Source organism: Cryptomeria japonica, chromosome 3, assembly GCF_030272615.1.
Source record: "Cryptomeria japonica chromosome 3, Sugi_1.0, whole genome shotgun sequence".
In the NCBI taxonomy this organism is placed as follows: domain Eukaryota; kingdom Viridiplantae; phylum Streptophyta; class Pinopsida; order Cupressales; family Cupressaceae; genus Cryptomeria; species Cryptomeria japonica.
The window spans coordinates 169543995-169561957 of record NC_081407.1 but is presented as its reverse complement, the minus strand read 5'-3'; positions in this window follow the sequence as shown (position 1 = coordinate 169561957).

The window sequence follows — 17963 nt, the reverse complement described above, 5'->3', positions numbered from 1 at the left end:
TGTTTGTAAATATTTTGTGAACTTGCTTCTCACTGTCCAGTTTTGGACTGGTTTGTGTCAATGGGTTCATAACTCCATTCCTCATTGTGGAATCACCATGAAACTATGGGGAATGAAAGTACAGACCCTGTACTATACTTCAAAGAAAGAAGGGCCCTTGAAGATGCAGGGAGGCCACCTAAAGACCCACTCCTAGGCGAGACTGAACAGTGCCCGCCTAGGAAGGGTTAAGTTGCAGAGGTCTTGGAGAGCAAGGAAGGTCAGAGGAGGATGCACCCTTTGGAGGAGTTGTAGAGGAGTGAGTGGAGCACCATTGGTTTGAAGGAGGAGATTCCACCAATCTAGACAAGGTGGCAAGAGCACCAAACCTACACTGTGACCCTAGCAGGCCTAAAAACCCTCTTGAAAACCCTTGAAAACCTTAAAATCCACCTAGGGCAGTGTACGAACACTTGGAGGCCAAAAACCAGAAAAATCCTTGAGCCCTTGCCAAATGAATAGAAAATCTTTTAGGAAGTTTCACAAGCAAGTGCATCGTTTGCAAGAGGGAGCCCTAAAGGACCAGGTAGGAGGCCTAATTAGTCACAATCCTTGTAGCCCTATTTTGTAGGCAAAAGACAAAATTGTGAAATCGGTAAGGGGTAGGAAGCTTGAAACCTCTTGGGGGAACATGAATAGGTGGAAAAACCTTGTATTAGTCCTAACCTATCCTTGCTAAGACATAGGAAGGTGTGGAACAAGCCAAACCCTTATTAGCCTAAGTAAGGGTTCCTTGAAACTCATGAGTAGGTGAGACCTTAGGAGTAGTTTTTCAAGTTGATGGTGGGTGGATTGGGCAAGGTCAGAGGATTCCTCAAGTAGAGGAAGTCCTAGAGACCCTAGGGGTGGTTAGAACACCTAGTGATCCAAGGAAAGGATCCAAGAGCATAGACTAGGCTAGTCTATCCCAAACCCCATCCCATCATTTTTACCTATTTGGGTTTTCCACGTATAAACATTTGTGTCAAGTGGTGAATTTTTTTGTGGTTATGATCTTATTTGTTGATTTGGTTAACTCTTGATAATGCATGATAACTAGAAACATTGAGAGATGAATATGTTGATTTATGATTAAGCATTGTTGATGTTTACAAGATTAAATTTGTTTATTGTTAAGTTGGCATAATAGTTAAACCGGTTGATGTCAAGTATTTTTATGAATATTGATCTTGACTGAGATATGTCTACTTTGTGTGATTGAATTTGAGTTTGGGAACTTTGTATGTTTTTTAATGTATTGATTCACCCCCTCTCCTCTCAATATTCTATCAGATACTTATTCTTTCATCATACCATCATTGTGATATCAATTTGCTTATCTTTGTTGTTGTTGCAGTTTATCAGTTTTGTATTTGTAGTTGAGTTTGTAGATTTGGTAGAAAAGTGAAAACTGATTCACCCCCCTCCCCCCTATTAGTTTTCTCTCTTTGTTGTTGCCAATAGAATCCACATGGGACAACAAGTTGTGTTATGTTGTGTGATCCATGTAGGAAGGAAGAGTCAGAATAGTCTAGCAAGATGTGTTCTGCTTGTTCCATTCATCCTGAAAATGTGGTACAAGGAGAATTGAAAGGTCTATCAAGCTATGTTATACTAGTCAACCTACCTTAAAGAAGTTGAAAAAGGAAAAGTTGAAACATCTAGTAAGTTGTGTTATGCTAGTAAACTCATCCTACTATATATATCATTCTCTAGTTTCAGGAGTTAAGCATCTCGTTTATGACTTTGATATGATTTTGAGCATGCAACAACCTGTATATAGACATGCAATTGAAATTGTCTAGTTTCAAGAATGAAACGTCTCATCTAAGACTTTGTTTTGAGCATGCACATATCATATAAGACATACAATAAGGATAACCAAAAAAAAGATATTATTCGTAAGGGAATTTGAAATATTGAATTTAAAAAGGATAACCAAGCAAGGCATTATGCAAGGAAATTTACAATTTACATTGAATATATGTTGTACAAGGAGGCCATGATGTACACACCTCCTCTTAAGATGTTAACATAGCCCTTTGTTGATGTCTTAAGGAAGATAGAAACAAGGATACACACCTTCATCACCAAGGAGATAACTTTTAGGCAACAATGTGCATAACTCTAAGCTAAAGAGGCATAACTCTTATAAGTAAGGAAAAGATAGACGTAAAAGAGATATATTGCAAAAAGTGTAAAGGGGTCCTTTTAAGGGATGCACCAAGGAAGAGATATTTATCCAAAGATATTCACCTTTAAAAATAGAGGGGATCTTTGATAAAGATAACATCTTTGAAGAGGATAAGGAAACTAAGAATAGATACCTTCTCCCATTGCTAGGAAAAAGTGGATTCTTAGTAAAATATTGCACACATCACTAAGGAGAGACCATTCATAAGAATATGCGCCAATGAAAACAAATATCAAGTCCAACCAAGTGACATACATGTACTCGCATGGAGGACCACTCTATATATGAAAGGACCCCAGTTATAAAAAAATGCAACTTAAAGGAAAAGACAATCTTTAAAAAAGAGAGAGAATTGAAATATTATTCTTGCCCCCCAAGTATGGAGACAAGGAAGAATGACTATTATGTTGTTGTCCAAGTATGATTATAATTTAAGTTGTGCCACCAGACATGAAAAAGATCCCCCAATAAAGGTAAACTACCAAAGTCATAGGGTAAGGAGCAACATAATAAGGTGAATGGAGTGCTAAGGTACTACATTTTTACCAAGACAAAACATAAGATTAGTTGTAAGAGTAATACGAGCTCTATCATATTGGTCTTGCACAAATTCCTTAAAAACTTCACAATTTCCAAGAGAATGAGAATAACTATGATGAAAGAGACAATGCACATTACCATCTTTGTTCTTATAATTATTGATATATCTTATAAAAGGAAAAGTAACATTCTTATCGTATTTCAATCTCCAATAGATTCTTGTAGCTAGTGGAGGAAGAAGGCTTATTTTCTTGTGGTAAAAGAATTGATAAGGAAGGAGGAGGCTTGTTTTATGGAGAAGAACTTTTAAATGGAAAAAGTTTCTCTTTTTTTGCAAAGTACTCATTAAGTATTTGGACCTTAAGTAAATAATCCCTAGATGTTTGATATAATGAATGGGAATATCCTAGACCTCCTCTAGTAGATTATGAGGGAGGATCTATAGGGACCTTGATTCCTTGTTCTTGTTTTCTAAGTCCTTGTCCACTATAGCCTTACTTTTAAATTATATCATAGCCAACCTCATAGGATGTTTTCAATTGTGAAGAAGGACTTTCATTGTGAACTTATTTAAAATTTGTTGTGTAAGGACAAGTTGAAGGGCCAAAGGGATAAGTGAATGACGAAGGAATTTCCTTTGTAAGGAGATTCTCCTTTATATCATCACTTTTCATACCCACTTTGTTAGATTTGAAAGAAGAATCATCTAGAGCTTCATCTTTTCTTAATGTTATGTTAGGAGATAGATCATGAATGAAATGCATAACATCATATTGTCTTAAAATATGTTGATGATTAAGGTAAGATCTAGGAGAATAAGAAGGATCTAGAGAGATCTATGTGTTTATGGTAAAAATAGATAATGGAACAACAATATTGAAAGACTAAATGAATTCAACCACCAAACCCTAGCCTAACAACAACAAAGATTCACCATAACATATGAAGATTACCTAAGACAATGCAAATCAACAAAATAAAAAAGATTATACCATCACATGTCCAATAGGGTTTGAATGTCCATTCTTCCTATCTCCATTGATCTTGCTTGACATATTTGCTCTCAGATTTTATGTGTGCACAAGAGCTCAACAAAGAACGAAAATGTGGTTGATATCTAGATCACATATGAAAGTTTGAATGGTAGAATGCTTGAAGGATCGATTAGAATGTGTAGTTGAATTGAATAGAATGATTAGGGTTGGTAATGAAGGAAGAATCCTCTTATATAGAAGACACTATAAGAAATGGAGGGATAAGATTAAGAGGTGTAAAAGATAAATGGTTGGCTAGGATTAGAGGGTAGGTAGAGGAAATAAGAAAATAATGAGAGGGTAGGTAGTTTAGGAATTAAGAGATGAATGACATGTGTCATGGGTAGAAAAGGCTAATGAATTAATTAAATAAATAGAGATTCATTTAATTAATAGAGAAAGTGGGATCAATTAAATAAATGAAATATTTATTTAATTTGGGAAAAAGATTATTTAAATAAATAAATGTATTTATTTAAATGAGAAATGAGGCTAGAAGAGGAATAATGAATTAATTAAATAAATAAAGATTTATTTAATTAATAGAAGAATTAGGCTAAAAAATTAAATAAATAAAGATATTTATTTAATTAGACTGGACAATTTTAGGTGTCTACATTTTGCCCCTCTTTGAGACAATGCAACTTGTCATGTTGTTTCAAAGAAGATAAGATGAACTGATACAAAGTTGCCCCAAGATGGGAATGATATGCACCCTCGAGAGATTGGATGAAAATGTCTGAAAAGATCGCAGACAATATCTCGATAAGAAAGAAAGGCTAGAAAAGACTGACAAGATAGGATAGAGTGACAGAGTCATGGATAAAGAAGACTAACTCAGGAGACTAGGGCTAGAGTAGTCTATAAGATAGAGTATGAGGGAAAACATCCTCATTGTCATCCACACACCTAAGAGATTAGAGTGCAGAGAGAGCAGAGAGCAATCAATAGTCAGTAGTGATGGTATTGGTGCACAGATTTGATCGCGTTCACCAATATCAGAGGCCAGTAGATGCAGGAGAGCCGGTGAGTACCACAAAACCTCCTTGTACCTTGGTGCATTAATTGTTGTCATAAATGCATGTCAAGTAATGTAATACATGAGCATTAGGAGGTCTAGAAAAAATTTCAAGCGGGGTAAAAATGTTAAGGCGCATCTGTGTCGGTGTCAGGCACGTTTGGGTAGGCTAGGTGCATCTGCATTGGTGTTAGGCACGTCTATGATTGTAAAGGCGTCTGTGTCCTATGCGAGCACGTCTGTGTCTTGCAGGCGCGTTTGTGCAGGACAGGCACATCTATGTGTGTCAGGCATGTTTATGAATTATGTAAGTGCGTTTATATCTTCAAGTCCAAATCGACAGTTCTGTGATAAACATACGTTGTCGATTGGATAAGCTGCTGAGAGGATACACTCAAGCAAGTCCTTTAGGGAAGACTAGGATAGCAGATAGGGCTAGGATTGACAATTTTGTGATAGAACATACGTTGCCAATCAGGAAACTACTCAAGAGGATACACTCAAGCAGAGGCCCTAGGATAGGATAGATCAAGGCACTTTGTGATGAACAGAGAGTACCAAAGAAATTGACAATTATGTGATAGAACATATGTTGCCAATTGGATAAGCTGCTGAGAGGATACACTCAAGCAGGTGCCCTAAAGATAGGATCAAAGCAACACTTTGTGATGAACAAGGAGTACTACTAGGATAAAAAACAACACTTTGTATGAATAGGAAGTGCCACTAGGATATGAAGCAGTACTTTGTGATGAACAGGGAGTACTAAAAAGAGTAACACTTTGTGATGAATAGGGAATGCTACTAGGATAGAAAGCAATACTTTGTGATAAACAGGGAGTACCACTAGGATAGAGTGCCATAGGATAAATATAAGCACTTGGATAAAAAGTAGCACTTTGTGATGAACAAAGAATGCCACTAGGATTGACATAGTTGATTTGCTTGACTGCAAGAGGACCTACCTATGCTAGAGTCATAGGAGAGATTCCCTTCAACTCAAAGTTTACGAGCAAAGTTGACGATTGAGGATAGAGTAGCAGTTGAGGTCATAGGACTGTGACATATTTTGTATGTGTTTGAGTTTCAAGCGAACATGGGATTGCTGACTGCATTAGCTGAGAGATGGCACTCAGAGACTTGCACTTTTCATTTGTCGATGGGTGAGATGGCAGTCACCTTAGAGGATGTGTATAGGATACTGAGGATACCAATCGATGGGGAGTTAGTTCCTTACGATTAAGAGGGAGATAGGGATGCACTGAGATGAGTGTTTCAGGATCCAGGACTAGAGATGAGGGCGGGACATGTGGCTTGGGATACCATGACACAGACAAGATTGACGCTACCGGCGGTGCTGGCAGGAGTGATCAGCGGGTTCCTCTGTCCGGATAGAGTGACACGAGGGTTGGCAGTGGGATGGGGGAGGACTCTGGAGACATTGGTGACTGAGCACACCAGGTTTGCATGGGGGTCGTGTCTATTGGCACAGTTGTACTATGAGCTGCATTAGTTTGTGTATCGCGGGTCTGCAGGATTGGGATGCGAGGTGACACTATTGCAGGTGTGGGCTTATGAGTATCTTCCAGTTACATGTTTGATACACTTCAAAGGCATATGACATGGGGGTAGCTATGTTCATTTGTATGATATGATTACATCATAGCCACAGATTGGGAGACTGGAGTATTGGCGCAGGGTTATGGACGAGATAGACAGTGTGGTATGGAGGTCGTACTTAGATTGTGAGGAGTGGGAGGATGATGCAGTGGAGCTGCCATATATATTCTGGAGCAGGTACCTGATTGGGCAGACTCCATATGTTATTGAGAGGTAGTTGGTAGATAGGGTATGCAAGCAGTTTGGCAGGATACATCGGATGCCACTGGGTTCAGGGATGTATGCACAGACAGTGAGGGATCAGGTGCATTTGGGGCCATTGCTTTCGTATGATCAGGTAGTGACACAACTACAGGAGATGGTTCCCATGCCTTGGGATATATGGCTAGATGTAGAGGATGCAGGGATGGATGCAGAGTACACTACATATTAGGTAGACCATCCATTTCCATGGTTGATGGATCTAGGGGAGCCAATAGATGGATATGGTGGGGGAGATGGAGATGATAGTAGGGATGGTGGAGGTAGAGGCCGATGATGGAGGTGGGGCACAGTGGTAGAGAGGAGAGTGGCTCCGAGGAGAGAGGGCAGAGAGGAGAGATTGGCTCAGCAGGCTCACATAGTGAGGGGCAAAGGTGGATTGCCTTTATAGGTGCCATCAGTACAGGTTTTGAGACAGGTACAGGGATGGGAACAAGGACAAGCGCAGCCATAGAAGTAGCCACAGGGACAGGGTGCGGGGGGAGAGGAGGAGGATGAGCTATTATCCTTGAGGGATATCTATTAGGGACATGCAGATGAGATCCAGGATATGGAGAGGGAGATAGCTAGGCTCTGGAGACAGCTGAGGGACACTGAGCGGGAGAGGGATCAGGTTATTCAGTGCTATATAGAGGCTAAGATAGCACTGAGGGCAGGGAGGCAAGCAGTAGAGGACACAGGGGTCAGATACGCCTATGTTTTGTGGGCAGGGGAGGAGATAGCCTACTGGAGAGACCTGTATTATGGAGTGGTACCACCAGATCAGTGGGCGAGGAGCTTTTGGAGACCATCGCGGACTGCGACGACCACTAGAGGGAGAGACAAGAGACATGCATCTAGCGGTGGGGTCATGGGTCCTCCACCACCACCAAATAGAGGGGGCAGGAGAGATGATCCTAGGGCAGGTCCTTCCAGGGCTCAGACTCCATTGAAGCCAGTTGGTTCTGAGGGAGGGAGTTCATCATAGCCTTAGAGGGTCCATATGTATCACTTTTTTTTAACCATTTTGTATGATGACACCTTCGGGTGATTGTAGCCATATGATTTTGACATCATTGTATCATGACACTTATGATTTGATATATATATATATATATATATATATATATATATATATATATATATATATATATATATATATATATATATATATATATATATATATATATATATATATATAAGATGATTCATCCTTGCGGCAACTATATGCATGTGTACGTATGTGATGTATGTTTCTATGTGATGCTTATGATATGGATGCAAATATGTACATGATGAAATGCAATTTTTTTTGGTCTTTTATGTTTTATATGTTATGCAAATGCAAATGTGAATGTATGAAATGTAGATGCAAAAGATCATTTACATGATGAGGGTGTAAAATGTGCTAACATGTGTTGTGTGTAGGATGTGATGCAATTGTGATATCTATATGTATGTATGAAATGATAAAATGTGGTAATGCAGGTGCAACTGCATGAAATGCAGATATTTTTGGTGTGTTATTATACTCGGTCATGTGATAGCAAGATACACGGACTCGGGAAGGACGATGGAGGTCAATCAAGAAAGGGGGATGAAAGACAAAAGATATGGAAGTGAAAGAGCTTCTTGTGCATTATCATCATTGAGCTTTATTATGGCAAATAGGTTATGACAATCGAGGTATATGTTCGACCCAGAAAATCATTGTACCTGTTTACATGGAGATTAGACAGTCGCAAACAAGGAATGCCCCAATTCACACTAGACTCACAGTGTCCTCGTATCCTTGTACAAGTCATAGCATTACTAAGAGACAATCCATAAACAACAAAGAAAAATAGATGACGATACCCCATCCTTGCCTTTCTAGTCAAAGACATCCTGGAGATAAAATCTCTAGTCAAAGACATCTCGGAAAAGCTAAAAGACATGTCACCAAAAGATAAAATCAAAAGAAAACCAAGACTCAACACCAACATCCACTGTAGTCCTCAAGTTTAGTGTCTCTTATCACTTGTATAAGTCTATTTGATTGTGGTCACAATGTTTTCGTTCACAAAAGGATAGATAGCACCGAATCATAATGTTGTCTAAGTCTTTTGAAAGATTTGATTTGTTAAAACCCATTATTGCTTGTTGTGTCTCATCTGAAACCGAATGAATCCATGCAACTGATATTTTATTGTGGAGAAGACGGAACTTTATTGCGGATTGGCGATGCAAATATTGCTTTATTATGGATTGTGCCCAGATAGACTAAAGAAAATTGGAAGAAATTGTACTCCTCAAAATGTGTGATGCTCTCAGGTCCACACCCATCACTAGACTTAGGATTTTCCTTAGCCACAGATAGGAGCTTATTTATTGTGGATGGAAAGGGGTGAAAAGGAAGAATTATTATGAATGGCTAACCAATCTTGGGTAGATCAATAATAAGCCATGATGGGAATGGGTAAGTTTATTATGGATGGATAGGTTGTGAATGTGTGCAAAGTGAAGGGATGAGATTGAATCCTGAAGGAGGGAGGAGCAATGTCCCTACACATGGCGTAGGTGAACCAGTTTTCACCATGGTACTTGCCCAGGGTGCCACCGAAGTGGTTTTCACTATTGGACATATTTATTTCTCTTTACTTATTTCGATTTAAAAAAAAAATATTTGTGTCACAAGGCGCCTGTTTGCTAGGTTTTCACCAAGTAACGATTTTTTATTTTTATGATTTTTTTTGTATTTTTGATATTTTTAATTTTTTTAATTTTTGAATAAGGATATTCTGAAGAGCTATGTGTAAAACCTGTGAAGGTGCATGTTGTTGATAGGATCATTGAAAGGTTCTCCTTCTAGTGTCAAAAGATGATATGCGCCTGATCCATAGACTCCTGTGATGATGTAAGGACCCAGCCAATTTGGTTCGAACTTGCCCTTCTTCTGTCTATCTTGCTAATTTTTAGGATTTTCTCTGAGAACTAAGTCACCCACCTCAAATGTGTGAGGCTTAACCTTATGATTTTAATTGCGTCGTTCCTTGACTAAATGATGTGTAGCTCAAGTGACTGTCTTCCTTGATAAAGGAATTGAGATAGAATTACTAGTGTGTGAACTACATAGGCCCATATGCGTGTCACCTAAAGAAGTTTGGGCATCACTGACAACAAAGTCCTTCGAGGAAGCTCCATTAAAGGTCCATGATGTATCACCAAAAGGGGATGGATGTGTGGAACAAGTGGATGAGTTATGAAGGCTTATGATTTCAAAAAAAAGTGAAAGTAGGATAGCATGATGGAGACTTAGATCAACAAGTATATCTTTTGACTTAAAATTGTAAAACTTTTGCCCCTAGTTATTTTGATATTAGGGGAGATCATCTCTTGCTCTTTTTCTTTCGTAGGATTTTTAACATTGACCTTGATTTTTGCAGAGTCCAATAGCTTTTTATTTTGATTTGGACTAAAGGACTTTTCTTTAGTTTTGACTTTTAGATTTTTCTTTTCAAAGCTTGATTTCTGATCCCCAATTAATAAGGGCTTTTGTGATTCTTGTTGATCCATGTTTGGGAGAGAACTGGAAATGGAATGAGTGGATGAAATGGTAAATCTATGTGAGTTCTCAAGAGGGTTGTTGATACACTCAATAGATTCTTTGTTGGAACCACTCTTAGGACTATTGATGTCAAGAGCTTCTTGCACCACTAGATGAGCTTTGCATTTAGACTTAGTAGCCACAACACTAGTTGGTTCACACCCAATTCCTTGGCATTTCAAATTGTTTGTAGGATGTTCTTGTCGACTAAATACCTTAGGAGATAGTGGGAGTTGATCAACATGAAAGATATACTCACCACATCCCAGGTCTTTAACCTTGAATTTTTCTTTGAGCTCTGCTTGTTTAGATGTCGAAGGTTTCAAGGATTCTGGATCCACATATGTCAAGGAAGGAACATCCCCTCGATTGACTGGGATTGTTATTTCTGATCTAGGTCGCAGATTGTTGCAATATATGAATGGGTTTGGGTCACCTTTGACGGTCACTTCAACTCCATTGTATAGAAACTTGATACATCGATGATATGTAGATGGAACAACTCTCATTTCTAGAATCCATGGGCATCCCAAGAGTAAGTTGTATGTGAGATCTAGATCAAGGACTTGACAAACCACATCCTTAGTAACCGACCCTACTTTGAGAGGTAAAGTGACTATACCCTTGGATGAACGTTCTTCGTCATCATATGCCTTGATTGTAATTTTGTTGGTAGCATTCACAACTTTATCTGAATATCTCAATTGTATTATTGTGTTCAAAGTACATATATTAAGACCAACTCCCCCATCTATCAGGACTCGTTTTATTTGATGTTTGTGTATGAAGGCTTCAATGTGTAATGGTGCATTATGCAGTTGGCTCATAGAGGCATCATTAGGTTCTGTGAATTTAAGAGAATGTGGAATGGAAAGGTATCCCACCATGGCTTGAAACTGGTCCATGTTCAGATCTATGGGGATAGAAGTGTCTCTCAAAGTTTTATCAAGAATGGCCTTATGTGCGGAAGATATGCATAAAATCTCTAGGATGGAGATAAGTGTGGGTGTCTTCCCTAATTGCTCTACCAGATCGTACTATGACTTGGTTGCTGAGGAAGCAATGTTTTTAGCTGGAGCACCTTGCAAAGTGACCTTACCTTGACGAGTTGTGACATTACATTCAAAGGTGGGTTCAGAAGAAGGTCCAATGCCTTTTAGGACAACCTTGGGTCTTTGGGTAGAATTTTTAGGCGTTTTGTCCTTTATGATAATGGTAGAGACACAATTGTCCATCAAAATGTGATTAACAATTGAATCATAGTTATTGTCCTTTATGATAGTGGTAGAGACATAATTGTCCATCAAAATGTGATTAACAATTGAATCATAGTTATAGGATGCTCTAGTATAGTTGGTTTGCTCATCTGTGGCTTTGGCTTTTCCCTTGTCATGTTTTGGGAATGGTTCTTTAAAAATCTCATGTTCTTGATTGGATGAATGTCCTTCGATCTCAATGTCACCTCTATCAATAAGATCTTGTATGATGTTCTTCAGATGATGACAATTTCCTATTTTATGTCCCTTGCTCCTGTGATACTCATAGTACTCATCATTATTCCACCAATTTGGTTTGACTTTTGGTTTGTATGGAGGATTCTCAGGAATTGTTATGATCTTGTTTTCCACTAGCTTCTTGAAAGCCGATTCAAGTGGTTCTCCCAATGGGGTGTATTTCCTTCATGGTTTGGAAGTTGTTTGAGCATTCACTTGGTTGCTTGTAGAACTTGATCTAGAAAAAATGATTTTGGGTCATACTATATTGGCATCAACAACACCATCATTGACTATGTTCTTGTTCTTGTTCCAAAATATTGGCTTGTCTTTTCCTTTAAAGTCCTCTTTGTTTTCTTTGAATATTTTGATGACACCTTGCTCAATTAGGACATTTTCTGTTGCTAATCCTTTTTCAATGACATCCTTGAAAGTGGACAAACAAGCTTTTCTTAGATCATAACCAATGTCTTTGTTGACATTCTGGGTGAACATCTCTACCATTTATTTTTGTACAATTTCACAAGAGCATCTGCTAGCTAAATTCCTCCATCGTTGTAAGAATGATGAAAAATATTCTCCATCCTTTTGCTTGGTGTTGCATAAAGTGGTGACTGATATGTTTGTCTCTACGTTGTATGAGAAATGTTGGATAAAAGCCTCTGCTAAATAACCCCATGACTTAATTCTAGTTGGAAGTTGAGAAAACCATTCCATAGCTTGATCACCTAAGCTTTGTGGGAATAATCTCATCAAATGTCTCTTCTGCTGCTACCTCAATGCAAGCTATGAAAAACTGTCTTATATGTGCCTTAGGGTCTCCTTTGCCTCTGTACTTATCAAACTTAGGTGTCACAAAATGTGTAGGAAATGGAGGCATTGGAATGCTTTTGTCAAATGGATAGGGACACATGTCTCTCATTGTGTAAGTTGGCTTTGGTGTATTTATGTCCTCCATTTTCTTTTGTAAGTCCCTAATTTGTTGTTCCAAATTGTTCTTAGGTGGAGACTGACTTCTTGGACCATATCCCATGCCTGAGGCACCGGGTGGAGGAGGAGCATGTTGCATATATGGATGATATTGATCATACACATGTTTACATGGAGGAGGTCTATAGTGATGTTGCGTATAGGGACCACTTGGTATAGAGTCATGATGAGGAATGAAATATTTGTTTTGTCCATGTATACCATACTCTACAGGCATGTCATGAGTTTGTTCTAATGTGGTGCCCCCAAATTTGACATGGGGTTTCCTTGTGTCCAAATTTTGAACATGCCTTTGGATATCCAATTGCTTTGGTGGTTGGTCCTTAGCATTGGTATGTGATTGAGTATATTTTTCTGCATAAGACTTCCATAATGGTCTGCGAAGGTGAGTATCATAAGCTTGACCATGTGTATGTGGGACTTCAGGTTTTTGAAACAAAGATGATGGTGATTCATGCACCATATGCGGTCCTCTATTGCCTCCACTATTAGGCCTCTTTTGATCCATGTTGAGGTGAGTTTGTTGCAAAGGTTGATTTTCCATTATTTGAGACATGTCAAAATCATGAGGGATCTTAGCTCCACTTTGTGCCATCACTTGTAAGAAATATTGTCTATCTCTCCTCATTATTTCCTCAACCAATTGATTAAAACAGGGATCCATAATGGAGTCTTACACTTCTATTGAATGTACGAAAAAGTTGTTCATATTGTCATTGTGTGTATCATTGTTGTTTGTAGTGTCCATGTTCTCAACATTTGGAATGTTTCTATAGGCATCCATGTCAGGTAATGTGGTATGATCATAATTGAAAAAAACATCATTGTCATACTCATAGGTACTCATGTTTGCGGACTCTTGAGCCTCTTTAGTTTCTCTCCTAGATTTTTGGGAACGGGTTTCAACCATGAACTAGGTCTTGACCAAGATGTGTGAGACTAGATGAAAATGGAAAGAGTATGGAAGACCAAGAGTTGGATGGAATGTAAATGAATCTGAGGTGTACTTGCAATGTCCAAAGTATAAGACCAAGTATGTATGTAGTAGAGTAGGTGTGGCTCCCAAAGAGATGATAGTTTCTCTTGATGAGGTAAGTTGACCTTGACTCTAAGTAAGACCAAATGAGATCCAAAGGTGATAGACCTTGATGAAGGACCACTTAGCAAAATGTTGTTGTATGTAGTGTGTTGACAAAGTAAGATGAGGACAACCAAGTGACCTTTTGACTCAAGTTTAGACAAATGTGTGTAATGCAAGGTATCAAGCAATGATGGACTTTGTGAGACCCAGAATTAGGCTGAATTCTAGATTAAAAAAACCAGAGAGATAACCTAGGAAGCTCAATAAGTCTAAAACTGACTACTCTTGTTTGCTGGATTGTAAATTTTTCCAATTTTGAACACAAACGTGCCTATATACTTCACAGACGCATTATGAGATTTTGTGAATGCAATTTCCTTTTATTTAAAAATTACATAGAGATTGAAGTTAAATAGTTAAATATAATTTATAGTAATTGAACTTAATTAAAATAAATCTTAAAGTTAAAGTGAAATAATTAAATAGAATCAAGCTAAACCTTAAAGTTAAAAAGTTTGCTTAAATCTTTTTTAGTGCAATCTAATAAAAAATGTCATTTGTTTTGCTTAAATATTTTTTAGTGCAATCTAATTTTGTCATTTTATATAGTGTATTTAATGATTCATGTTCTCTCATACTTAGGCTGATCTCTAATATATTATTTAATATATAATTTTTTTAGGACAACAATTTTTTTTATTTTAGATAATTAAATGAACAAATTATGTAGCTTTTAAATATACGTCAATTTATATTCATTATTAAATTTTACAAATTTAAACTTCTAAACCAAGGGTGTTCTCTCCATGAAAGGGAGTGAGCTAATTTCAACAACAACCATCAATGTTATCTTAAACAATACCAAACAATTGTAGCCATCCTCACTGCACATGTGTCATATAACATCATAGGTAGTAATAGAAAAAACTTGAAGCAAGCATATTCAAATTAGATAGTTTGGTTAGTGGTGATGAATAAAGTTTATTCGTGTTTGGATTGATGGAGAATTAAAATATAAAAATGTCCTAAAAAATGAAAGTCAATTGAATTCATCCTCATTGTAGACGTGTTACATGTCATAGATAGTTTTTTGACAAAAAAATTAAATAGGCATATTCAGCTACATAACCTAATCAATGATAATAAAGAAAGATCAATTTCATTCACCAATGGTGCATTACAATACAAAATAGGGTATAAAATGTGAAAATATAGAGACTTTTAGTTCACCATCCCTCCTCTACCTATCTTTGTCTCTATCTCCCTCCTCTACCTATCCCTCTTGCTCTCTATCTATCCCTTCTCTCTAGATAACTTTCCATCCCTCACTTTGTCTCTTGCTCCCCCCCTCCCCCCCCCCCCCCTCTCTCTCTCTCCCTATTCCTATGTATTTATCTCTATCTCCCTCACCTTATTCCTATCTCTTTCTCTCTCTATTATCTTCCTTTTCCTCTCTTGTTCTATCTTCATATGCCCCCTCAATCTCTAGACATGTTTCCCTCTCTCTATCCATCTCTCTCTCTCTCTCTCTCTCTCTCTCTCTCTCTCTCTCTATAGCTAGTGATATATATATATATATATATATATATATATATATATATATATATATATATATATATATATATATATATATATATATATATATATATATATATATATATATATATATATATATATATATATATATATATATCACTAGCTATCTCTATCTTTATCTTTAAATCTCTTCCTTTCTCTCCCTCTCTCTATATATGTATCTCTACCTATCCCTTTCTCCTCTCTAAATTTATCTCTGCCTATTTTTCTCTCTATATCCCTTTCCTTCTCCTTCTCCATCTTAGTCTCCATCTCCATCTCTATCTCCAACTCCATCTCTATCTACCTCTCTATCTTCATCTCCTTACCCTCCTCTATCGATCCCTCTTTTGACCCATACTTATCTCTCTCTCTTTTTCTCCCCATTAGAAACATAACATGAGCTTGTTGGTAATGGAACTTATTTATGAGGTTTTATTTTAGTCATGTTTGTATCCCTAAAGTGGTTGTATAGTTGACTTAAAGCTAGCACATATAGTTAACTTATTGCTAAATGGCCTACCAATTGATCTCATGTATTGCACAAATTTATGCAAAAAAATATACCAATTTTTTTTTCTAATAGACCTTCCACAACTCTTCAGTTTACCCACTACACACCAAGGTGTGATTACTAGTAAATGTAATTTTCAATAACCATCTTTACAATTGTGTTGTTCTTAGTTCTAGACTGTAATCTCATTTGAATGATTTGGATGCCACTATTTCCAACTCTGTCTTAATATATATTTTATTATTCTATTTCAAATTATCGATTAAATTGTTAATTATGTATGCATATAATATCATCATTTGAATTGATCATTAATTTTCACAATTGTTATTTATTCTTTCTGCATCAAGTTTCAAATCTATGACTTTTGTTAATAGTATATTTTATTCTTCCAAATATCCATATGTTTCAAATATTTTTTTTTCACTTTATAACTCAAATTTGATTGGTTTTTATTTTTTATTTTATTTTAATGAATATTGTATTTAATTAAAGAAAACTTCAGGTTGAGGATTCAGTAGTTTTGCATGTAATATATCCATGGGTTGTGTTAATTTAGTTAGTGAAACAAGAAGATAATTGTATTAATGTATTAACGTCTTTTATACTCACAATTTAACCATATATTTTTTTCAATTGTTTGAGATAAATTGAAGAAGTTTTTTCTTTACATTGAAAAATGAAAGATAATAAAATAAAATGAGCATACAACCATTTTTGTTGTTGTTGTTGCCATCTCCATCATAGTAAGGCAAGCTTCAATCAGTCCTCACCTATGATAGTTTCAATAGGAACAAATTGCCTAATACATATTACATAGATACATATAACAATAGTTCAAATGCCTAAACAAAAAATCTATGTTATTGATAGTGTCAACTGTAAATGCAATCACAAATTGCTATAATTTTAGGCAATACTCAAGTATTAAAGCTCAAAAATAATAGTGTTGAATAGATTAAGGAGGAGCGCTACAATAGTTTAAGAGGCTTTAACATATCCATGATTATCGATTTTCAGCAGCAAATACTCGATGAACATGCATATCACAAGTCTTCCACTATCAATCACCAGTCGGTTGCCAAACAGTTTGGTTGCATTGCATATGCAAGCTCATCTAAAATTCAACATTCTTATAGTCCAAATAATTGATAATTTGAATGCTCAAATCATTGAGAATCAAGGCTCTCCCACAAATCCATTGTGCATGTTTTTTATCCTTGTTCATGCATCTATTAAGATGAGATAGATGAGATAATTGAGTTCCAATGACATGCTTAGCAACTTTAAGATTTCTGGAGAAGTGGTAGGCACACCATTCTCCTCAACTGTTGTTGCATTAAACAAAAGCTATACAACAACAAGACTTTCAATACAATGCTATATTGTTTGTGTTTCAAAAACTAAAATTTCATATTTTATGCAAACCTATTTAGCTAGCATTCTTAGGCCACATTTATGAAATCACCATCTTTTAAAACTTTGGTGTTATTAAGCGCAAAAGAAAAACAAGAAAGATCAATAAACTTATCTCAACTATTTTAATGCATTGCTCAAATTTTTTTAACAAAAAATAAATCTCCTATTTTTTTTTGCAAAGTTTTCTATTTTTACATAAGACAAAGACTCTAGCTGTAGCACAACTCTTGTTAAATTATTATATTATAAAATCAAATATCATTTTCATAATTCTCATAACTATATGCACCTTCAATTTACATTTAACTTTTTAAAATAACATTTATTATTCTCATATTTACTTAAATTAATAGTGCTTTATATTTAGTTAAACTAGGCTAATTGAAAAGGTTGCATTTTACCTATACACATTTCATTTCATTTAAAAAAGGATAATTTGAATATATAAAATGTGAATTTACATTTCTTAAGTAAAACATAAAAGCTTAGAATATAAATCATGAAGTTTTTTCATGATTAGAGAGTGGAAATCTATAAAGAAATCATCATTTCACTTTTTATATTAAGGAAGAGGGTCTAATAGTGTGCATCTTAACTTTATTGGTTTATATGGCAAGTACATGTGATGTTGGCATCAAAAC